This window comes from Otolemur garnettii, unplaced genomic scaffold, assembly GCF_000181295.1.
Source record: "Otolemur garnettii isolate 467f Iridium unplaced genomic scaffold, OtoGar3 scaffold00019, whole genome shotgun sequence".
In the NCBI taxonomy this organism is placed as follows: Eukaryota; Metazoa; Chordata; class Mammalia; order Primates; family Galagidae; genus Otolemur; species Otolemur garnettii.
Genome location: NW_003852414.1, coordinates 20,656,786 through 20,675,799, shown reverse-complemented (window position 1 = coordinate 20,675,799; position 19,014 = coordinate 20,656,786). Strand labels below are relative to the sequence as shown.

The 19,014-nt window shown below is 42.8% G+C and overlaps 1 protein-coding gene across 3 annotated transcripts in view; it reads left to right on the top strand.

Moving 5' to 3' along the window:
* The first annotated feature begins 5,935 nt into the window (after window positions 1-5,935).
* CELF2 (CUGBP Elav-like family member 2) overlaps window positions 5,936-19,014 on the top strand; it is a 315,417-nt gene continuing 302,338 nt past the window's right edge. For 2 of the 3 annotated variants that reach the window (XM_023511381.1, XM_023511380.1), the window contains exon 1: window positions 6,417-6,733. The gene's annotated coding sequence lies outside the window, so the exon portion shown is untranslated. Of the gene's footprint in view, window positions 6,257-6,416; window positions 6,734-19,014 lie in introns of those variants that run through there. The other variant, XM_023511382.1, reaches the window with a different exon arrangement.

Here is a 19,014-nt window from a genome sequence, read left to right as displayed (position 1 = left end):
TGGGTTTCTCTCTGATTTGGGGTCACCTTCCAGAAAGGAAGCCTGATCTCTTCCATGGTTACGGTTGTACTGTTCCCTTCTCAGGGTCCCGTAGGATTAAATCCACCAGGAAAGCAAGACCCCCCAGGGGCAGCTCCACACTGGAATTTCACGTGCACAGATAGTGGTCAAGTCACATAGTTGGTCTGACTTGGCAGAAAAGAGGTGGCTTGTGCCTATGACCCCTTTAAAGATAGCAGGAATAAATTTCGTCCACTTTCCTTGCAAATTGTCATGCCTGTCTTCTGTACATTCACCCGTGGGCTCGAGATTTCCCATCTGCCTGAAAGTGGCACTGGGCAAAACGTGAGGCTAGGAGGCCAAAAAGGACCACACCCCCCAGTCATGAACACGTTGTTTGCTAAGCTGTAAGAGTTCACAAACCGAAGCTCGTTATTTTATCAACTAGCTGATTTATGGTAGTCTATTTTAATAGAAAAATACTTTAAATTCCTATTTTTCGTCTTCCACCAACCTTTCCCTACCTGCCCAGACGTGGTTCTCTAAAGCTCTAGCTTGGCGTCTGCTTTCTTTGACGGCAAACAGTCATTATTACTCGTTGGAATAATACCTCTTAAATTTATCTAGTACCTATTTTCAAGTGGCTTCTTAGGGTTCTAAGTACTTTATGGTGTATTATTTACATCTGCTCATTGATAAATGTGACACTTTATCATTTTAAGGGGCCTTGCAGTCATTCTCGCTAATTAGGCGTCTCTGGGCCCCACTCATCCCAATAAACATCTCCATTTTGAAAATGAGTAAATAGTCCCACACCTTGCAAAGGGATGTCCCTTTGGAATTTCGGGCCCTCGGCTTTGTCACTGGGATGGGCGCCTCCTACTTCAAAAGATGATTTTTGAGTATTCCAGTGAAAGGAACTCATGGTACAGAGGTGCCAGGGCTGCTGTCCACCCTTTATTGGCCACTGCTCCTGGGGGTTGCTTCAAACTCCTGTCAGCTGTATGTTTCGGGTAGTGATCTGGGATGCCTGTGTCCTTTTGGCTGTGGGAGTTTTCACCCCCAAGGGAGGAAGGGGTTCAGGGGCTGGAAGCTCAGGATCAGACCATGCTGTTTCTCCTGGTCTCCTGTCCCGAGTACTTGCCCACTGGCCCAGCCTCCCTGCTTTTTCTCCATCACATCCATAGACACCCTCTTCTGGGGTTGACAAATCTGGGTCACAAGAAGTCTGTGTCTTCACCAGAATGGAAGAAAATTCATTTGTTCACACATGGACTTAGGAACTTCATCCAGCCCTACTATGGTATCCCACACTTAGGATGCCAAAAATCCATTTCTTTTCTTTTCTTTTCTTTTTTTTATTAAATGATAGCTGTGTACATTAATGCAAACATGGGGTACAGCGTAGTGCTTTCATATACAATTTGAAATATTTTCATCAAACTGGTTAACATAGACTTTATGTCATTTACTTAGTTATTGTGTTAAGACATTTACACTCTAGTTTTAGAAAGATTCACTTATACCCTTGTAAGACCGACCATAGAGGTGATCTTTCCAGTCACCCTCCCTCCACCCATCTGCCCTTCTCCTCTCCCCTCCCGCACTCCCTCCCCATATTCTTGGGAGAATTAGGTTGTAGCTTTCGTTTGAGAACTATAAATTAGTTTCATAACAGGGCTGTGTACATTGGAAAATCCATTTCTTGTAGACCTTGATGGTTGCTTCATCCTTTACAAATTCTGTGTCATCCTTCCGTCTTTCATAGCAATATGGTATGTTTCTTAATTAAACTTCGCAGTTCCTGTTACCTGAAACTGACAGCCAAATAGATTAAACGTTCTTAGGACTGTTCTTTGAGGATGTGGATCTTAGAAACAGGCCGGATTTTTGTCCCGTCCCATCCTTACCAAAGAATCCGTTCTGCTGGGCCCTTATCACATCTCATATTCTATACTTCCTTGAATGGCACTTTCTGTTCCTTTTGCAACATAAATGTCAAAATGCAAAGACAAGGCACAGAAGGCAGAAAAATTGTGGAGTTGTTAATGTCGCATTTGAAATTTAGCTCTTTATTCTGGAAATTACCTATAATTGAAGTAAATGCACATATAATTGACCTTTTAAAAAAAATTTAGGAGGCTCGAATCTAGAAAGGCCAAGAAGCTGGCTTGAGTCCTAGCTCACCATCAATATTCTCACATTACAGCACTTTTTTCAGGTTTTCCCTTCCCAAGTTGGCATCATTAGCTACAAATTTAATTTACATATGTAGTTAAAAACAGAAGGCATCAAGACAATCTAAATTATTTTTGTTGCTATTATTGTTCTTTGCTAAATACTGCTATAATAATGCCTGGGGAAAATTTCCCCCTACAAATCAAATTTAGTAATAATCGGAATTGTTAAAAAATTATGCCCCACTGCAGATGACCTCAAAATATAATAATTTGTCTTCAAAAGTTGTTAGTCCATCTTATCTCAAATCAGTCTTTGGGATAAAGTTTGAAAGGAATTGATATGATACCAGTATCTGAGACATAGCCTTTTCTTTTTTTTTTTTGAGACAGAGCCTTAAGCTGTCCCCCTGGGTAGAGTGCTGTGGCATCACAGCTCACAGCAACCTCCAACTCCTGGGCTCAAGCGAGTCTCCTGCCTCAGCCTCCCAAGTAGCTGGGACCACAGGCACCCACCATAACACCCAGCCATTTTTTGGTTGCAGCCATCATTGTTGTTTTTGGCGGGTCTGGGCTGGATTTGAACCCGCCACCTTAGGTGTATGTGGCTGGCGCCTTAGCCACTTGAGCCACAGGCGCCGAGCCTAAGACATAGCCTTTTAAGCAATTTTTCATGAACTTTCTATCCTCTAAGGTTATGACTATCACATTAGGAATGTGTAAGATATATTACACAAACACTCCTTGAAAACCAGGCCTTGCCAGGGTGTCTGTGAACCTCTGTACCCGGTGGGGAATCTGGGTTGGATGTGGTACAGTGGAGAGAAGGCAGTTCCCAAGTTCGGTCATGATTGGGCCTTCAGTGGGAAAGCCACTCCATCTTTCTGCACTTGAACTTCTGCCGCCCAGTCGGTAAAGGAACCAGCTCTGCCTGCCATACTGTGTTGTTCTAGGGATTAAATGAATCACTAGATGTGAAAAGGTCTTGAAACCTGAAACACAGTGGCATGAAAGGAATTTCTCAGTGTTGTCATCTGTGCCAAGCCAATGCCTGAATTAGAATAAAAAGCATTTGGGGTTTTCGTTTCCCTACACATGTGTTAAGGAAATGGCATCAACATTTCTTTTTAAAAAAATAAAATGTTCCTCTCTTCATCCTCTCTTCACAGTTCCAGTGGTTAAAAATAAATTCATTGCTTTATCTTATTTTATTTATTTATTTATTTATTTATTTTGCAGTTTTTGGCTGGGGGCTGGGTTTGAACTCGCCACCTCTGGCATATGGGGCCAATGGCCCTACTCCTTTGAGCCATAGGCACCGCCCCTAAAATCCATCACTTTATTGAACAATTAGTTATCAATTACCAGCTAAGGGAAAGATATTCTATTGGGTGCATTAATAAATGCAAAGGTTAACTGACCTTGAATCTGTAAGGTCAAAGACTTACTATAGACTATGTACATGTGATAAACAACATAGCTTTTTCCTACGTCTTAACTTTGTAACCTCAAGTTCGGTGCACGCAGCCTGGTAAGGCCCTCAGTCTGTGACCTTAGGGGAGTTGGGACAAGTACTAAATTCTTACTTCAACAGCTTTCAAATTATTTAGGTCCCTAGACTAACAAGGAAGTAGAGAAAATATAAAATATTTAATGGTTTGGTTCAGTTCCCGTCACTACTACCATAGATCCATAATTGATTTCAATGTAAGAATAGTCCCATGCGCTGTGGCCCAAGCTTTCAAAGCTAAGCATCTATTTATGGATAAGCAGGTGCATTATTGTTCTGTGTTAGCACTTCCCACACAGCTTAGCCCCCATTAGAAAATATACAGAAATATGCAGAATGGGGCTCTATGTCTAAGTAGTGTATTTTACCTTTCCTAATAGACTAAACTCATGGCAATGTCAGTCCCGTCAGTCTACTTTAAAAAATTTTTTTAATATTTCCATGTACTAAACATACCCAGATTGATTACCAGCTCTTCATGGGCTTTAAAACAAATTAGCATTCACTGTCCCCAGAAGGGACACAGAGAGGTTACGAAACTTCAGCCCAGCACTTAGCCCAAGTTCCAAGGGAGTAAATAGGCTCCAACTCTCTCTCCTTAAAACCTTTCTGGGCTCGGCGCCTATAGCTCAACCGGCTAAGGCGCCAGCCACATACACCTAAGGTGGCGGGTTCGAATCCCCAGCCCGGACCCGCCAAACAACAATGATGGCTGCAACCAAAAAAAAAGCCGGGCGTTGTGGCGGGCGCCTGTGGTCCCAGCTACTTGGGAGGCGGAGGCAGGAGACTCGCTTGAGCCCGGGAGTTGGAGGTTGCTGTGAGCTGTAATGCCACGGCACTCTACCCAGGGGGACAGCTTGAGGCTCTGTCTTCAAAAAAAAAAAAAAACCTTTCTGGTTCCAAGCTCATTTCCATGATGCTTTCCTTCCTTCAAAAGAACATCTTAGATTTTATATGATATCATTCCTTGGCAAGGCCGTTCGTTTTTATATATGCACCCCGTCACTGTCAAACATAATGAAGCAGGGATGTGTGAAAATGGGGTTGTTTTAGGGACAAGGCTTGCGTTTCATGATCTGAACTTTGTCAAGTGATTCATCACCAGCCTTCTCACTGCCGTCTAGAAATAGTCCTGGTGACTGCTGTCCTTTGCTTAGTTGCCTTAGTGCAATCCATACACTATGCAAGATGTTTGCACTGCAGACATTAAAAAACCCTTCATCCCCTCAGCCCCCCAAAACATCTCCATTTCCCTATGCTGTGAACTAAGACCAAGTTCAGAGGTCAGAGACCTTAGCAAGAAACTGGAGCGTGTTCCAGACCTTCAAATAGAAACAGAGACCACCATGACTTTCTCTGCTGTTATTCCCACTAGTGCTTGTGAGTCCAGAAAATTACTGGGGTGCGTGGTTGTCCTGGTAGAGGACGGGAGTGAGACCAGTATTCAGTGACCAGGTCTGAAGTGGGCTGTTTGCGTTGCTCCCTCCAAGCTGAGAGCATGCTCTCCAGGAGACACCTTAGCTTGCATTTTTGAGGACCGATTGTTCAGTCTCTAGCAAGCATCTCATCCTTTTCTCTGTGTGTGTGTGTGACTTGCTGTTTTACTTGGCTAATCTGCATGGAATTCTTCTAATTCCAATAAACAGAAGTGCAATGCGTATTTCCCTGGTAACTGTATATGTGAAGCCCAGCGAATGTGCTAACGTGAGGTTTTTCTTATTTGGGGAAAGAGAAACTCATTGGTCTTTGGTCAATGATGCTCCCATGTTTTTAGGACTTCAGTGGGACCCAGCCATCTGCCCTGCCTCTGTCCTTTACATCCCTCTCTTCAGGTGAATTGTGCTCTGCTGTATAAGAATCTGGTGCCCACAGAGTTAAAATAGTTACAAGTCTCCCAATCTCTGTCTTCTGTGTCTACGACTCAGGGTGAGGCTAAGGGCCTTGACCTTGTGACTCTTCCTGCGGACAGGAGGAGAGAACAGCTGAGTCCAACTGTGAAGGCAGCGTCCCAGAAGAGCGAGGCAGAAATCTCCCCCACCACGCTGATCTATCCAAACCTTCCCTCATTCCTCTGCCATGCCTGCTGGTGGTGGACGGCAAAACGAAACTGTGAAATTGGTTTTGCTATTAAATGTCTAAGAGAAAGGTAAATGCATTGCTTAGGTTCCTTTCCCGTTTTTTAAGATGGTAATTAGGGGGGACTAACACCAGCCAGGCTTGAGTGAATGCAAACAAGACCTCTATAGGCAGCAGAGTGTATTAGTGTAAAAATATGCACAGACAACATAACTTGTCAGAGAGGATTATTTCTACTTAGTGAATCTGCAGGAGCCCCTGTGCTCTACTATTCAGCACTTGACTAGAGAAGAGAGTGGAGAGAGAGAGAGAGAGAGGGGAGAGAGAGGGAGAGAGGAGGAGGAGGAGGAGAGAGGGCGCCTTAGTGAGCAGCCACTGTGGCATTGATGTTTGAGCGTACTTCTGAACTGGCTTTTGTTGAGACTATCAGTGTAGAAAGCATGCGCTGTCCCAAATCCGCTGTTACTATGAGAAATGAGGAGCTGCTTTTAAGGTATGTTGTGCTGCCTTTTGTGTTTAATGTATGCTCCCCTAGTTTCGGGAGCCAGCCGAGACAATAATTATGCCCTGAACCAAGTAGCTTCCTCAGCCCAGAAGAGAAGGGGGGAAAGAAAGAATCTAAAGAGAGAGGGGGAGACAAAACGGAGACCAAGAGATTGGGAGAAAGAGCGAGAGCCAGGGAGGGAAAGGCTGGCTGCCGGGCGTTGCATCTGTACCAGTCGCCTTTTGAAAGCATATCATGTATGTGCTCACTGCTATTTGTGAGTGGCCAGTGGACAATTTTAAGGGCTCCGAATCTGGCTCTCGGTTCGCCTTTTCCTTTGCCATGTCTAAGCCTCTTTCATTATTATGCACTCTGCCTGGAATAATCACCGGAAAAAGAGCTGAGGAGACTCCATATTAGACTTGCGTTCCAAATACCGCTCTAATCTGGACTTAGCCTACCTAAATAGTCCTCCCGTGTTACCAGGTTTGGATCACTTTGTCCTGTTTGCCAAAATTGTGTACCTGTTGGGACACCTCTGTGCATGCATGGCGTCTTGGGTCGTCCTGTATTGAAAGCAAATATTTGTTTCCTGCCTCCGCGTTGGGGTACCTTCGTGTACCAAGAAGGAGGCACCACTGACCTTTGGGGAAGCAGAGAGAGAATTATGATAGAATTGGCATCCTGCTTTGAAAAATGTAGTCTTTTGTTTATTTGCTAGCAGACATCGGAGCCCTGAATACATCTTTGGATCTGACAATGGGACCGGTTGAACAATGGAGCTGTCAAACTAGCTTAATGCATGTCTGGGGCTTTATTTTTTCTTCTTTCTCAACACCCTTTTTATCTCCTATAATCTTGTTTGTATAGGCTATACAGAATGAAGAGCTTTGAGAACTGCTTGATTGCGGTTTGGTGCTTTTAAAAAATTGAGTATCTACCGTGCATAGAGCTTCTTGCGTTCTGCCGCTATGCTGGCTGGATTAAGTTAGAGATTTATTGCTTACCTCTCCGTTAACTACTGAAAGAAAACTTATTGATTGAGAATGCTTGTAATACCATTATCATTCTGGCAAATGCCTTGTGATCAGACCTGCCTCTATGGTATTTAATGCTTGGGGATTTAACATTTGCCCATTTGGTGGACTTAGGGAGCGTAGGGTGCAAGAGAAGTTAAGAGGAATATTTTTAATGTTTAGGTAAATTATAGCTTACAGTCTCTGCTTGTCTTTTTGGCTTTCATGTAGATAAACAGTTTAGAAATTCAAGGACAAGTGAGAACTTTTGCCCGTACAGTTTTGGTCACAAACTATTATTATACAACCTATTAAGTTGTTAAGTTAAAGGTCTCTATGGAATCTATTGATTTTTGATTTATGCTTATATCCTCATAAAATGCATTTCTAGGCAGGGCACATATTTCTTACATCTTTAAATATTCTTCAGTTTATAACAGAAGCATTGGTTTCTACGGTAAGAATAGGAAGACTTTAGAAATGGAAAAATGTGTTTCAAACTTCTCGAATATCAAAACCATTTTTATTCCCACATTAGCTATAAAGGCAATGGCCCCAGAATAGCAAATGATAATTGATTTACCTGAAAATAATTTCACTAAGGCTGATTTCCATGAAGAATATATCTTGTCTAATGTCCTAGTGTTTGGCTTAATTAGTTGTGTGTGCCAGAGCAATATATCAGAATATATTCGTAAATTTATAGACAAAGATGAAGGACCTAATTTTTAAAAATGGAAGGGAAATTGTTTTGAAGAGGGAAAATTTTTTTTTTAATTCATTCACGAATCTATTGGATTATATTTTGGTTGAAATTAGTGATAGTCTCCATAAATAAGGCACAAATGTATTACTTTACAGAAACACAGTGATGAGATGTTAGCTATCTTTTAGAATGTGGACGTGAATTTCAGTTTTTTAAAACTTAAGTTGAAATGTTATGGAATATTTAATGCAGAATTATTAAAATAAACGTTACCAGCTAAATAGAAATGCCTTGTCGAGTAGAGATTTTCCTATCAACAGTGTCTTCAGAGCATAGGTGCACCCAAAGCTTACATACGCAGTAAAATACTATTTTTTTCTAAAGTTATCAGTTGTAAATAGAGTGGATTTTAAAGGCTCTCATTATATTCTCTTACTTCCAATGGGATCTGAACTGCTCATTCCATCGGGTATGCCAATAATTGCTTTCAGGATGAGCTCATAAAATGTAATTGGTGAAGCTTTCTATCTGAGGCTGCAACACTGCCACCAGCACACCCACAATCTGCTTTCATGGGAAATTTTCTTTCTTTTTTTTTCAAAACAAAGGTTGCAAGTCAATTTTTTGTGGTTTGGGAGGAAAGTGGGTCTTCTGTGCTTCCTGCTGCTTGTCAACAGCTCACTTAAATAAAGAAATCACTTGGAAACCTCCATGTTGAATTTTTGACTAAATTATCAATGATTGAGCTGTGGTCTGTGAACTTTAATGTCTGGGTGGTCATGGTTAGGTCCAGAAACAAGGGAAATCCCTTCTCAACTTGTCTGCTTTTCCCGTGGTTGGATCCATGACCCGTTTCCGGGATTTGGAGACTGCCCCATTGCAGCCTCCGACATGCAGATGTCTTTTTCTGTAATCTGATGGGGATGGTGTGAGGTTGCCTGAAGCCTGCAAACTTGGCCGCATCTATTTCCACCACAGTAACAGGATATTTAATCTGTATCCTTCCATAAGCTACTATGTGTAATGATTCCTTGGGATCGTGACCTAAACAAATGTTGAAATAAAATTTAATTCTAAGCCTAGACCTGCAGAAAAGGAATAGGAAAAGATTCAAAGTGGGAAAACGGTTTCTTTTAATAGAGAGTAATGATTGTGCCCTACGCCCCTCGACCGTGAGCCTCGGGAATATTCACATTGATGTGTTCAGCAGACCACAGGCCGAGAGCTGCAACCTCGGTGTGTTAATACCCCTTTATTTGTTCAAATGAAACCCGACAGTTTTTCTTTCTCAGAACACAAGCATATGCAATTGCACGATATCCTTTCAAGGCTGAAAAACAAAAGAGCAAAATATTCATATTCATATTCATATTTATATTTAGAACTTTATAGCCAGGGCAGATTGTGCTGGAATACCTGGGAAGTCATTCAAAAAGAGTAAATCAATACTAATTATTGTAATCAGGGGGGTTAATTAGGTGAAAATGTGGCTGATGGAAGGTTCAGTGCTCACAGCCCTGGAAACCCTCCGGTTGATAAAAAGAAAGTAAAATGCAGAAGAGTCTTGTGCAGGAGCGGTCGCTCTGCGTTCAAAGTGTCAGAATTGGTAGGGGAAAAACATACCTGGATCTTGTATAATTGTGGCAGTGAGGACATTAGAAATCCCCAATTCGGTTTCTTGTATAGAGATTTCTGTAAAAGTCATTAACGCAGTTTGCTCAGCGGCGTCTCTGGCTCCATAGCATCCATTGCTCTGTGCTTGTCCGGACAGTAACGAGTATGAGACCATCCAGTGGCAACAGTGCCTTCTTAAATCTCCTTTATTAAACTTCACTGAGCTGCTTTCTCTATTCTGCTAATTCCTGGGGATTTTGTGGGGGTGGGGCGGGGCGTGTGTGTGTGTGTTCTCTCATTTCATAAAACTACTGATGGCTTCTCCAATTGTTACTGGACAGGGGAGCTTTTCTGAACTGACAATGACGTCTGTCCTGGAGGAAAGAGGAGGCAGTGGTTTGGAGAGGATTGAAATTCGTGGCGTCTGACTTGGCTGACACTGGAAAGAGAGTGCCTGAGGAGGGAAGGGTTTCATGTGGGAGCCCATTCAGAATTGAGGTGTCCCAGAGCCGGAGCACCTCTTGGATCACAGGCTACCAATGTATAGAGGTTAGACTAAGATGGGAAGTGAGATGTGAGAGAGAGAGAGAGTGAGTGAGGTGTGTTGGTGTGTGTGTGTGGTGTTCGAACCTCCACTCAACTCAGAGATGCAGAGATGATCTGGTGAACTCGGGTTTGCAACAAGGTACACTTTGCTCCTTCTGCTTCACGGAATGTCGTCACCAATTGTCATATGCAGGTGTGTGTTTCTTTGCCACAGCTCTCTTCTGACTGTGTGAAGAAATCTGGCACATTCTCTTATATGCCAAGACCGTCAGAGTTAACTGGAAGTGGCAGCTGTGGAGAGAGGGTGACACCAGCCCAGAGTGACATGTGTTATGAGGACAGATTGAGCTCCGGCTACCTCAGCCCATCCCAGGTTGACCCGCCCGTGATTGGCTGCTTAAGATCGTGATGAATCACTCGAATTTATGAAGCAGGATTGTCAGCATGCCCTCGAGAAAAATCAAAACTAGAATTTTCCTGTAAGATTATTCAGTTCAGCAAACTTTGTTGTCATGGCAAGGGGGAGTTTGAGATTTGCAGTGATTGTGCTTGTTCACCTCCAGTATCTGGCTTTTCCCACTCCTGTTTGAGAGAACTTGCAGCTGCCATCAGTAAAAACTCTGTTGAAATTTATGGGCAGCCTGGGTGCCTTCCGGCAGGTGTGTGAACTGATCAGCTTAGTATGGTTGAGGCTTCGTGCAGAAGCCGATGAGATGTTTTTCACCTTCCTGTACGATTGTCGGTCTCAGTTCTGCAAGGGCGACAGGCCCTGTGATGTTAATGGTGCCTGTATTTTTTAATATCTTGGTCTGGGACTCTAGCTCTCTTGGGGACTCTAAAAGAGAGCTTACCTGCTCATTCGGACATGCTCTAGGTATCATGTCTGCAAATAAAAACTCACAGACTAGGTGTTGGGTGGCATGACCTCCCAGAAGAGGCAGGATTCATTTTGACCTTCGCTTTGAAAATGGACTTGATTAAAAACAAAACAAACCAAAGAAAAAGTGGAGACCTCATTCCAAACTTCAGAATGCTCAGTGCCTGCTCTCCATAAACCACAACCTTCCTCTTCCCTCTGGGTTTGGTTTCAGGCCTTCGAGGTACCAGTGATACCTTAATGCTAACAGAACAATAGGAGTAAGACTGGCTTTCTCTCTTCCTCACCAACCAACTGCCACTTCTAGGATTCAGCAAAGATGAGGCGATGGGGGTCTTAAGGCAAAGAAATAAATAAAACCCAAATTTATTAACAATTTACTCTGTGCCTGGCTTTGCACTAAGTGGTCACTTTTACCTTGTATAATTTTTTTTTCTTTTTTTTTATTGAACGGTAACTATGTACATTAATGCACTTCTGGGGTACAGTGTGGGGTTTTCACATGCAATCTGAAATACTTCCATCAACTGGTCAACACAGCCTTCATGTCATTTTCTCAGTTATTGCTTTAAAACGTTCACATTCTACTCTTAGAAAGATTCACCTGTACCCCTATAAGGTAAACCTCAGAAGTAATCCCTCCAAACTCCCTCCCTCCACCCATTCCCCCCTCCCTTCTCCCTCCCCTCTCCCCATATTCTTAGGCTATTTGGTTATAGCTTTCATATAAAAAGGTTTAAAAAGGTTTAAATTAGTTTCATAATAGGGGTGTGTACATTGGATTACCTTGTATAATTTAATAATCCATGCAGATAGCCAAGGGTCATCATTCCCATTTGAAAGATGGGAAAAACTGAACCTGAGGAAGATAAAGTGACAGGCCCATCACACACCACCCAGAGGGAAAGGGATTGTATAACTCGGGACTCAGCCCAACTCCTTCCCTGGCCAACTTGGGAGTGTAATACTGAGTATTTGACGTTTTAAAGGCATTTCTTCCTCTGGTGCTACATTTCTGCCGTTGACTGACGGGTAGGCACCCCCTAAGTTGAGCATTGAGGAAGCTGTGCCGTTCAGCATGGAACCATCTGGTAGGTATCCATGGCTTCAGCTGCTCAGCCCTCTCTCAATCAGTTATTTTAAACTCGCTCATCCTCCGATGCCAATTTTGGAAAAAGTGTAGGACTGAAGAAATGGAGCATGGCGCTAAGGGAAGCAGCAACAGAGAATAAGAAAGGAAACGTTGCAGGAAGCAGCGATTTTTGCTTCTGTGTTGTGTCAAGGCCCATCTATACCCTCACCTGGTCACCTGTGGTTTACAAGTTCTCCGGATGAAGCATCCTAGGCCTCACTTCCCTTGGGCTTTAATCTGTAGAATGGGAGCACATGTTGGAAGGAATAATAGAGAATTTTAACGCCTTGTGAAATTAAAATGTGAGCCTGTATGTGTTTAACCTGCCCATGTAGGTCATGCTGCAGTCACATCCAGTGAAGTGACAGATACATATGGTACTCAATAAAGGATGTAGTCTTGGCCCACAAGGAGCTCACAGTGCTCAAGGAACAAAAAGACAGTGGGTAAGGAGTGGCCAGGTAGGGCAACACAAAGGAAGGGCAACTGGCCTTAAAAGGATGCACAGGTGGAGGTTAAAAGAATGGGAGGGGGCGGAGCCTGTGGCTCAAAGGAGTAGGGAGCCAGCCCCATATACTGAAAGTGGTGGGTTCAAATCCAGCCCTGACCAGAAACTGCAAAAAAAAGAAAAAAAAAAAAAAAAGGATGGGAGGTTGCATGAGGGCACCCAACATTTGTTTATAAAACAAAACACAATTTTTAGCTTCATCACCTTTCTTCTCTAGACACTTTTCCCCCCAGAGTCATCCACATCTGTCCTTTCTAACTTTGCCGTATTCGTATGAAATAGGGCAGATGTAGCCAGCAGAGAGCGAATCAAGAGGTGATGCAGCTAGGTAGCATAAAGCTTTGCACTCAGCAAGAGCAATAAGATGGGACACATTCCAGTTGGCTTGCATAGAGAGCTATCCACTTCTCCATGAACATTTTGGGCAGTTCTGTTAAGAGAAAGGAAAAACCATCCCCTCCTCCCTCCATGGACTTTATGAGAATTAGCATCAAAAGCAAATTTAAATAAAAAGTCATTTGGGATTTCCAAAAACCTCTATCCTCTGCTAAAAATGGCTAGAGATGTGAACCATATTGCAGGGAAAAAATAAATTTCCTGTGCTCAAAACCTTAATGTATTTTCAACCTACATGTCACTTTAATAGCTTGGTTACATAATTGCTGTAGTAATAATTAGGGTAACACATTGCACTTCTTATCTGAGGATCACGATAGGCTCTGATTGTTCAGCCATTGATCCTTTTTAGGGAGGAGGGAATGACCACGTGTAAGACAAAGGTGATGAATCTGAAAATTGACTCACCTGTCTCTCGTGTCAATCAACTCTGCCAGAGTGACATGGTGTATCCAACAGGTTTGGGTCCTAACCGTCATCATTGTTTCACTCCGTTTGAAAGTAGCATTTCCCCCTAAGAAGCCTAATCTGTATGGGCCCAATCAGGTATCTTCTGATCCTACAGACCAGAAGCTCTTTGGTAGGGATCTGACTTGTTCCAGTGAGGAGAGTACCTTCATGTGCTTTATTTTATAGAAGCCCAAGCTTTGGGGCTCTTATTCCTGACACTTCTTCAAGATGTGTTTGTTTAGAAAAAGGAGAGACGTCCAGGCAAATGGGGCCGTCATGCCCCCAGAGGTTCTCTCTAAGGTTGAGATTTTGATTCTCGCCAAGTTTGCTCCCAGACAACCCCACCCCAAAGCTCAAAATGTCTGTGTCCTTCTCTCTCTCCCCACCTGTCGCTGCTCTTTCTGGGACCCAGCCTTCCCCCCACAACCGTATCCTCCCAGCTGTTACAGCTCAGCTGCTGCAGTTTGTCAAGCAGCCATTTCTCCTTGTTAAAATTTACCAACACGTGACAGCCAGACAAGCACTTTTGGCCAGTTGGGGAAAACATTTTGGCCTAGGTTGGGGGTGTTGAAGGGCGGATTGTGGAGGAATTAAAAACCTCATTCTGATAAGTGTAAATTTTGTTCCGGCCGCCAGGCTGGCACCAGATAAGGGCACCTGGTATAGTTTGACAAATCTCGGCGTCTTCAAGAGGACACTGGAACATTCCTTCCACGGATTTTTTTTTCCTGCCTGCCTGCCATGTGCAGATCCCCGTGCTAGACAGGGAAGCCTTGTTCTTCTCCCCTCTCTTTCCCCCAGACTTCTCCTTCCCAGTTTTCACATCTTATTTACTGAGTTCACGGTGCACTCAGCAGTACATGGTCTCCCGCCCTCTTTCCCTGCTAATGTCTGGAAAGGAATCCCGGAGCTCCGGGCAGAGACAGCTGTTCCTAGTTCAGAAGTCAGCCCTGGTCAAACTTGATTTTTCTCGCAGACAAGCAACCCACGACTACTCTCTTCTCTCTGGTAGTCACCCACCTCCTGAGACACGGCTGAAGAGGAAGGCTTCTGCCATTTGAGACAAAGAAGGGGTGAGGGTGAGAAAAGCTTGGGGGGAGGTGGTGGAATAGGCTGCAGCCTCAGGATAAATGGAGAGAGGAGGGAAAGGAAAGGACAAGTTAGAGAGGGAAGTCGCGAGGTGGCTGCATCATGGGTCTGAGAGATCCCCAGTAGCGACATTTCACCCCCTTGGGGTGGAAGCTTCAGAAAACTTTAAGGGGGCATCTCACTTCGGAGTACGAAGGTACGTATCCAGAGAACCATCTTCAGGCCCAGGGCCTCTTCAGAAGGGAGATAAATTCACTGCCGTGTGTTTTGGGTCTATCACACCCAGATTTGGAAAAACACAAAAAGATCACAAAAAGTCAGTGGAAGCTGATCTCAAAGCCGAGTAATTACTTACTCTTCTTTTAAGAAGATGTTAAATTGATTGACATTTAATTGTACCAAAATCGTTTCAGGAATGTGAGAATGTCACTGTTCAGAAGCTTTCAAAATGGGGAGAGGAAAGGATAAGTGATCATTTAAAACTGACGATGGTGATAGAACTATTTTTAAAGTGACATCTTTATGGAATCTGCAAAAGATAGATTTACGACGTATCGCTTTTGGATTTGGGGGGGTGGGGTTTTTTAAGCACATTAAAAAAAGGTTTATTTTTATAAGTTGCTAATGAAACTGGAGTAAGGCAAGAATAAACACATGGTCACAAAGTGAGATGCTCTCTCAGGTCCTTCAAATTCATGTGCATTTCAAATGTATTGCTTGGAAATGATGGGAAATCCCCTGCTCCGCCTGTATTTCTTGCTTCAAATGGCTCTGAGCACATGGGGCTTGATTTTTGTTTCTTTGTTGTTGTTTTAACTGCAACAGTGATGCTAATAAAATTGGAATTTGCAAATGTGATAGGGGAAAGATGTTTTGGATTTTGGTCTGTAACAACTAGCCAGAAGTAAGTGGGAAAGACATCCTTCAGTAAAGATGGTTTGCTTGAGTTGACTGAACCATCAGCACAAAAAAAGATGTGCTGGTACATCTTTGTTCTGTAGTTGCAGTGATGATAGCTTCTAAAGAGATAGTATGTGGGAAATTATGTATAGGAATAATAAAAAATGGGAATTTGCCATGACATACACAGGGTAGGAGAAGAACATTAACTGGTTATAAGCACTAATCTCCATCTATCAGGCACCAGTTTCTAAATTAGAACGTGAAGTTTATGCAAAAATCGTTGAAAGATCTGTAGTCAATAGGCTGTGTTCTGGTTCATCGATTGAGTGGACTGGCAGGAATAGGGTTCTTCCAATTCAAGCCGTCTGTACTCTTACGTACAAATGCATTTGGTAGCACTGTTTCTATTGAGAGGTTGTTTTTTTTAATGCTAGTGATAATTCAGGACTCCAACAATGGCCCCTGGACAAAACTCAGTCCCAGATGAGGGACTGAGGGGGAAGTGGGAACTGAACCTGCACAATTGCTCCCTTGCCTTGGAAGGCCTGGTATAAAATGAGGTCATTCAGAAACTTTCCCTTGAAGTGCTTCCAATTCTTGAATTGCCTTTTGTTTGGGAAATGAATAGCAAGTTGATTAAAAAAAGGAGACAATTAGGGAAGATAGGGGGATGGGGCTGGGGAAGAGCTTATGGTGTTTCTACAAGGGAGCTAAAAGTATGAGGAAACTTGACTGTCTCCCCCAGCGTGGTCCCCGTGATGTCAGCACTGTCGCCATGCACTTCGTGCCCACGAGGGGGTGCCCCCTCCGTCGACGGCCTTACCCCCCTCACTGCTGTCGAGAAGATCCTTGGCTATAATATAGCTCCATTGAACTCGAGTGTTCAACAGCGGCCCATTGGAGCTGTCTGCCAAATAACTCCAGCTGCCAAAACATGATACCTGATGGCTCATTACTGCATGAAAATTTTAAAAAGGGGCCCCATTGAGTTGTTTTTAAATTTTTTTTTCTTTCTACCAAAGCAGTGAAATGAGAAATTTAAGCTTTTCATCAGGTGGTATTGGGTTGGGTGTTTTTGTTTTGTTTCCTCAAGAGCTTTTGAAATTCGTGTTTTTAAAAAACGGCTCTTGTGTTATGTGCTGTGATCATGGAAACAGCAGATATGAGAAGTGAAAGCTACAATTGGAAGACTGTTGTGAATAACCTATGGGGTGTGTGTATGAGTATTCTGTTTCTCTCTGGCACCTACATCAAGTGTCTTTTCAATCACTGCATTATTGATGTTATTTGGCAGCCACCGTATTTTAATTCAGCTATGCTTCATAGGCTTTTCTGGGTTCACGTCTCTGTAGCCCATGTAGAGTTTCTTCTATATTTGACCCTGGTTTCTCTTCTAACTTTAAATGGCAAAAGCAAATGTGCTTTGAAAACTATGTTACACAGTAGTTGTTGAATAAGGCAATAACCTATGCACTTGTAATTCTCTCTCTATGACCTACTTACGTACTACTTCACCCTCCTTATAGTATGATTAAAAGCTGCTTTGAATCCACTATTGCCTCAAGGGATTTGAGGCTAGAATTTAACAAACTGCTGAGAAGGCTTAAGTCAGTAAGAGGGCTTCCCTATAGCTTCCTCTAACTAATTCACATGCAATTAAAGAGAAAATAAATATTTCAGAAGTGTACGCGTTAATGAAGTATTTTCTACCTTATACTACATAGATAGATACGCAGCTTTAGTCCATGGCTTATTGGAAACTATTTTTCTTGTTGATTAATGCACTTGTGTTTTGCTTCTGTTTTGGAGACCAATTCTGCTCGTTCTTTCTTAAAATAAACTTGTGATATAGTCAGTTCATTATATACGTTAGGGATTTATATAAATAACATATTGAAAACCAAGAGCATCCGGTTTGTGTTCATGTATCCAGATAATTACTTTATTAAGATAATTGAAAGAGCAACCAAAATGTTTTGATTTCAAAGAAAGCCAGCAGGGGATGGGAGTAAATATATTTGGACAAGGTTGGGCATTTTGGGGGTGTAAGAATTAATTTTATTGCAACTATTTCCTGATTCCTTAGGAGCCTAAACCTGGCTCCTCAAGAAAGGTGCTATTTTAACGATGCAGGTTAGTTTAGCCTTTACCTTGGAATTAGAAGGTCAAAAGGCTGATACGTTATTCAGCTGAAAAAGGAAACCAAGTCAGTGAAGGATGTGTGGGCTTAATTGAATATTCAGGCCTGTTATTCCATACTGCTCAATCTGCCAAGCCTGGATTTAAAACTGGTGTGTGGATTTAAAGTTAAACTGTAAAGATCTATTTCCCTTCATAACAGCTAAATATAGCCCTCATCACACAAGAAATTGGTGAGAAAAATATGAAAACAATCTTTTCTCCATATTGCATCTGATTCACTAAACTGCTGGTGACTTAGTGGTTAACCCTCTGGTCAGGCAGCTGCATCTTCAGGCATCCCTCAGTTTGTGAGGACAAAGACCAGCTCCCAGCAGAAGATTGGGATTTTTTAAAAAAAATAACAATATAGGGCACAAGTCAGATTTTCAAATAAAACCGGCATCTCTGTCTATACCTCACATTTCAATGTATACATACACACTATCCTTACAGGATAAGGTATGCCATTACAACGTACAATATAGTGATGATGGCCATCAGAGGCAAACTATAAACTTCTCATCTGTAATTTATGAGGTTGATTCAGAACATAAAACGTGCCAGGAAGTCTTACATACCTGTGTCTACATTGTGAAAAGTTCACTTTAACTCAAATACCTAAACACCCAAACAGTGAGAACCATAAATCAGCATGTCACCATCTATGTGCACTCTTTATTTTCCGGAATTTACACAAATCTTTTGGAAAAAATTAAACTCGTCTGCGTCTATTCATTTGTAAGCGTTTGCCTTTTTTTTTTTTTTTCACAATTCCTATTAGTAACTAAGTTACGTGTCTTCAATGGGTACTTAAACTTCGCGGCCTGACACTCATGAAGTCAATTTGTTGGTTTTTAATCGTTGTGTTAAATACTAGGAAATGGCAGATTCGTGATTTATCATTTTAAAAGACGATGTGATTTATGACTGTTTCTTATTTTCCGTCTCTGACACTTCTTAGTGTTTTCGAGATGACACAAAGGCAGGACAGTTGTGCGGACACGGATTCGCCTTCTTAAAGCACTGCCTTAAGTCCCTAAATGTCACTTGGGCCACGTATCTGATATTTACTTTGCCTAAAAGTAATGAATCGCCATTTCAGCGATTGTTAGTTCTGGTGTCCTGGTCTCGCACTAAGGAGCCCTGAAACAAACCCTCCTGGTGACAGTCTCCTGCCGCTTGGGCTCGGGAGCGAGGCTCTAATCTGGAAGCTGACCGGGCTTTGGCACTACAGTGGCACTGACCCCACAAGTGGCCGCTGCGGCCCCGTGCCAGGTGCCATGGGGCTGGGGGATTGAGTGGAGCAGGCAGGGCCGGGCCCTGGGACCCCCCCTAGAGTCCGGCTGCGT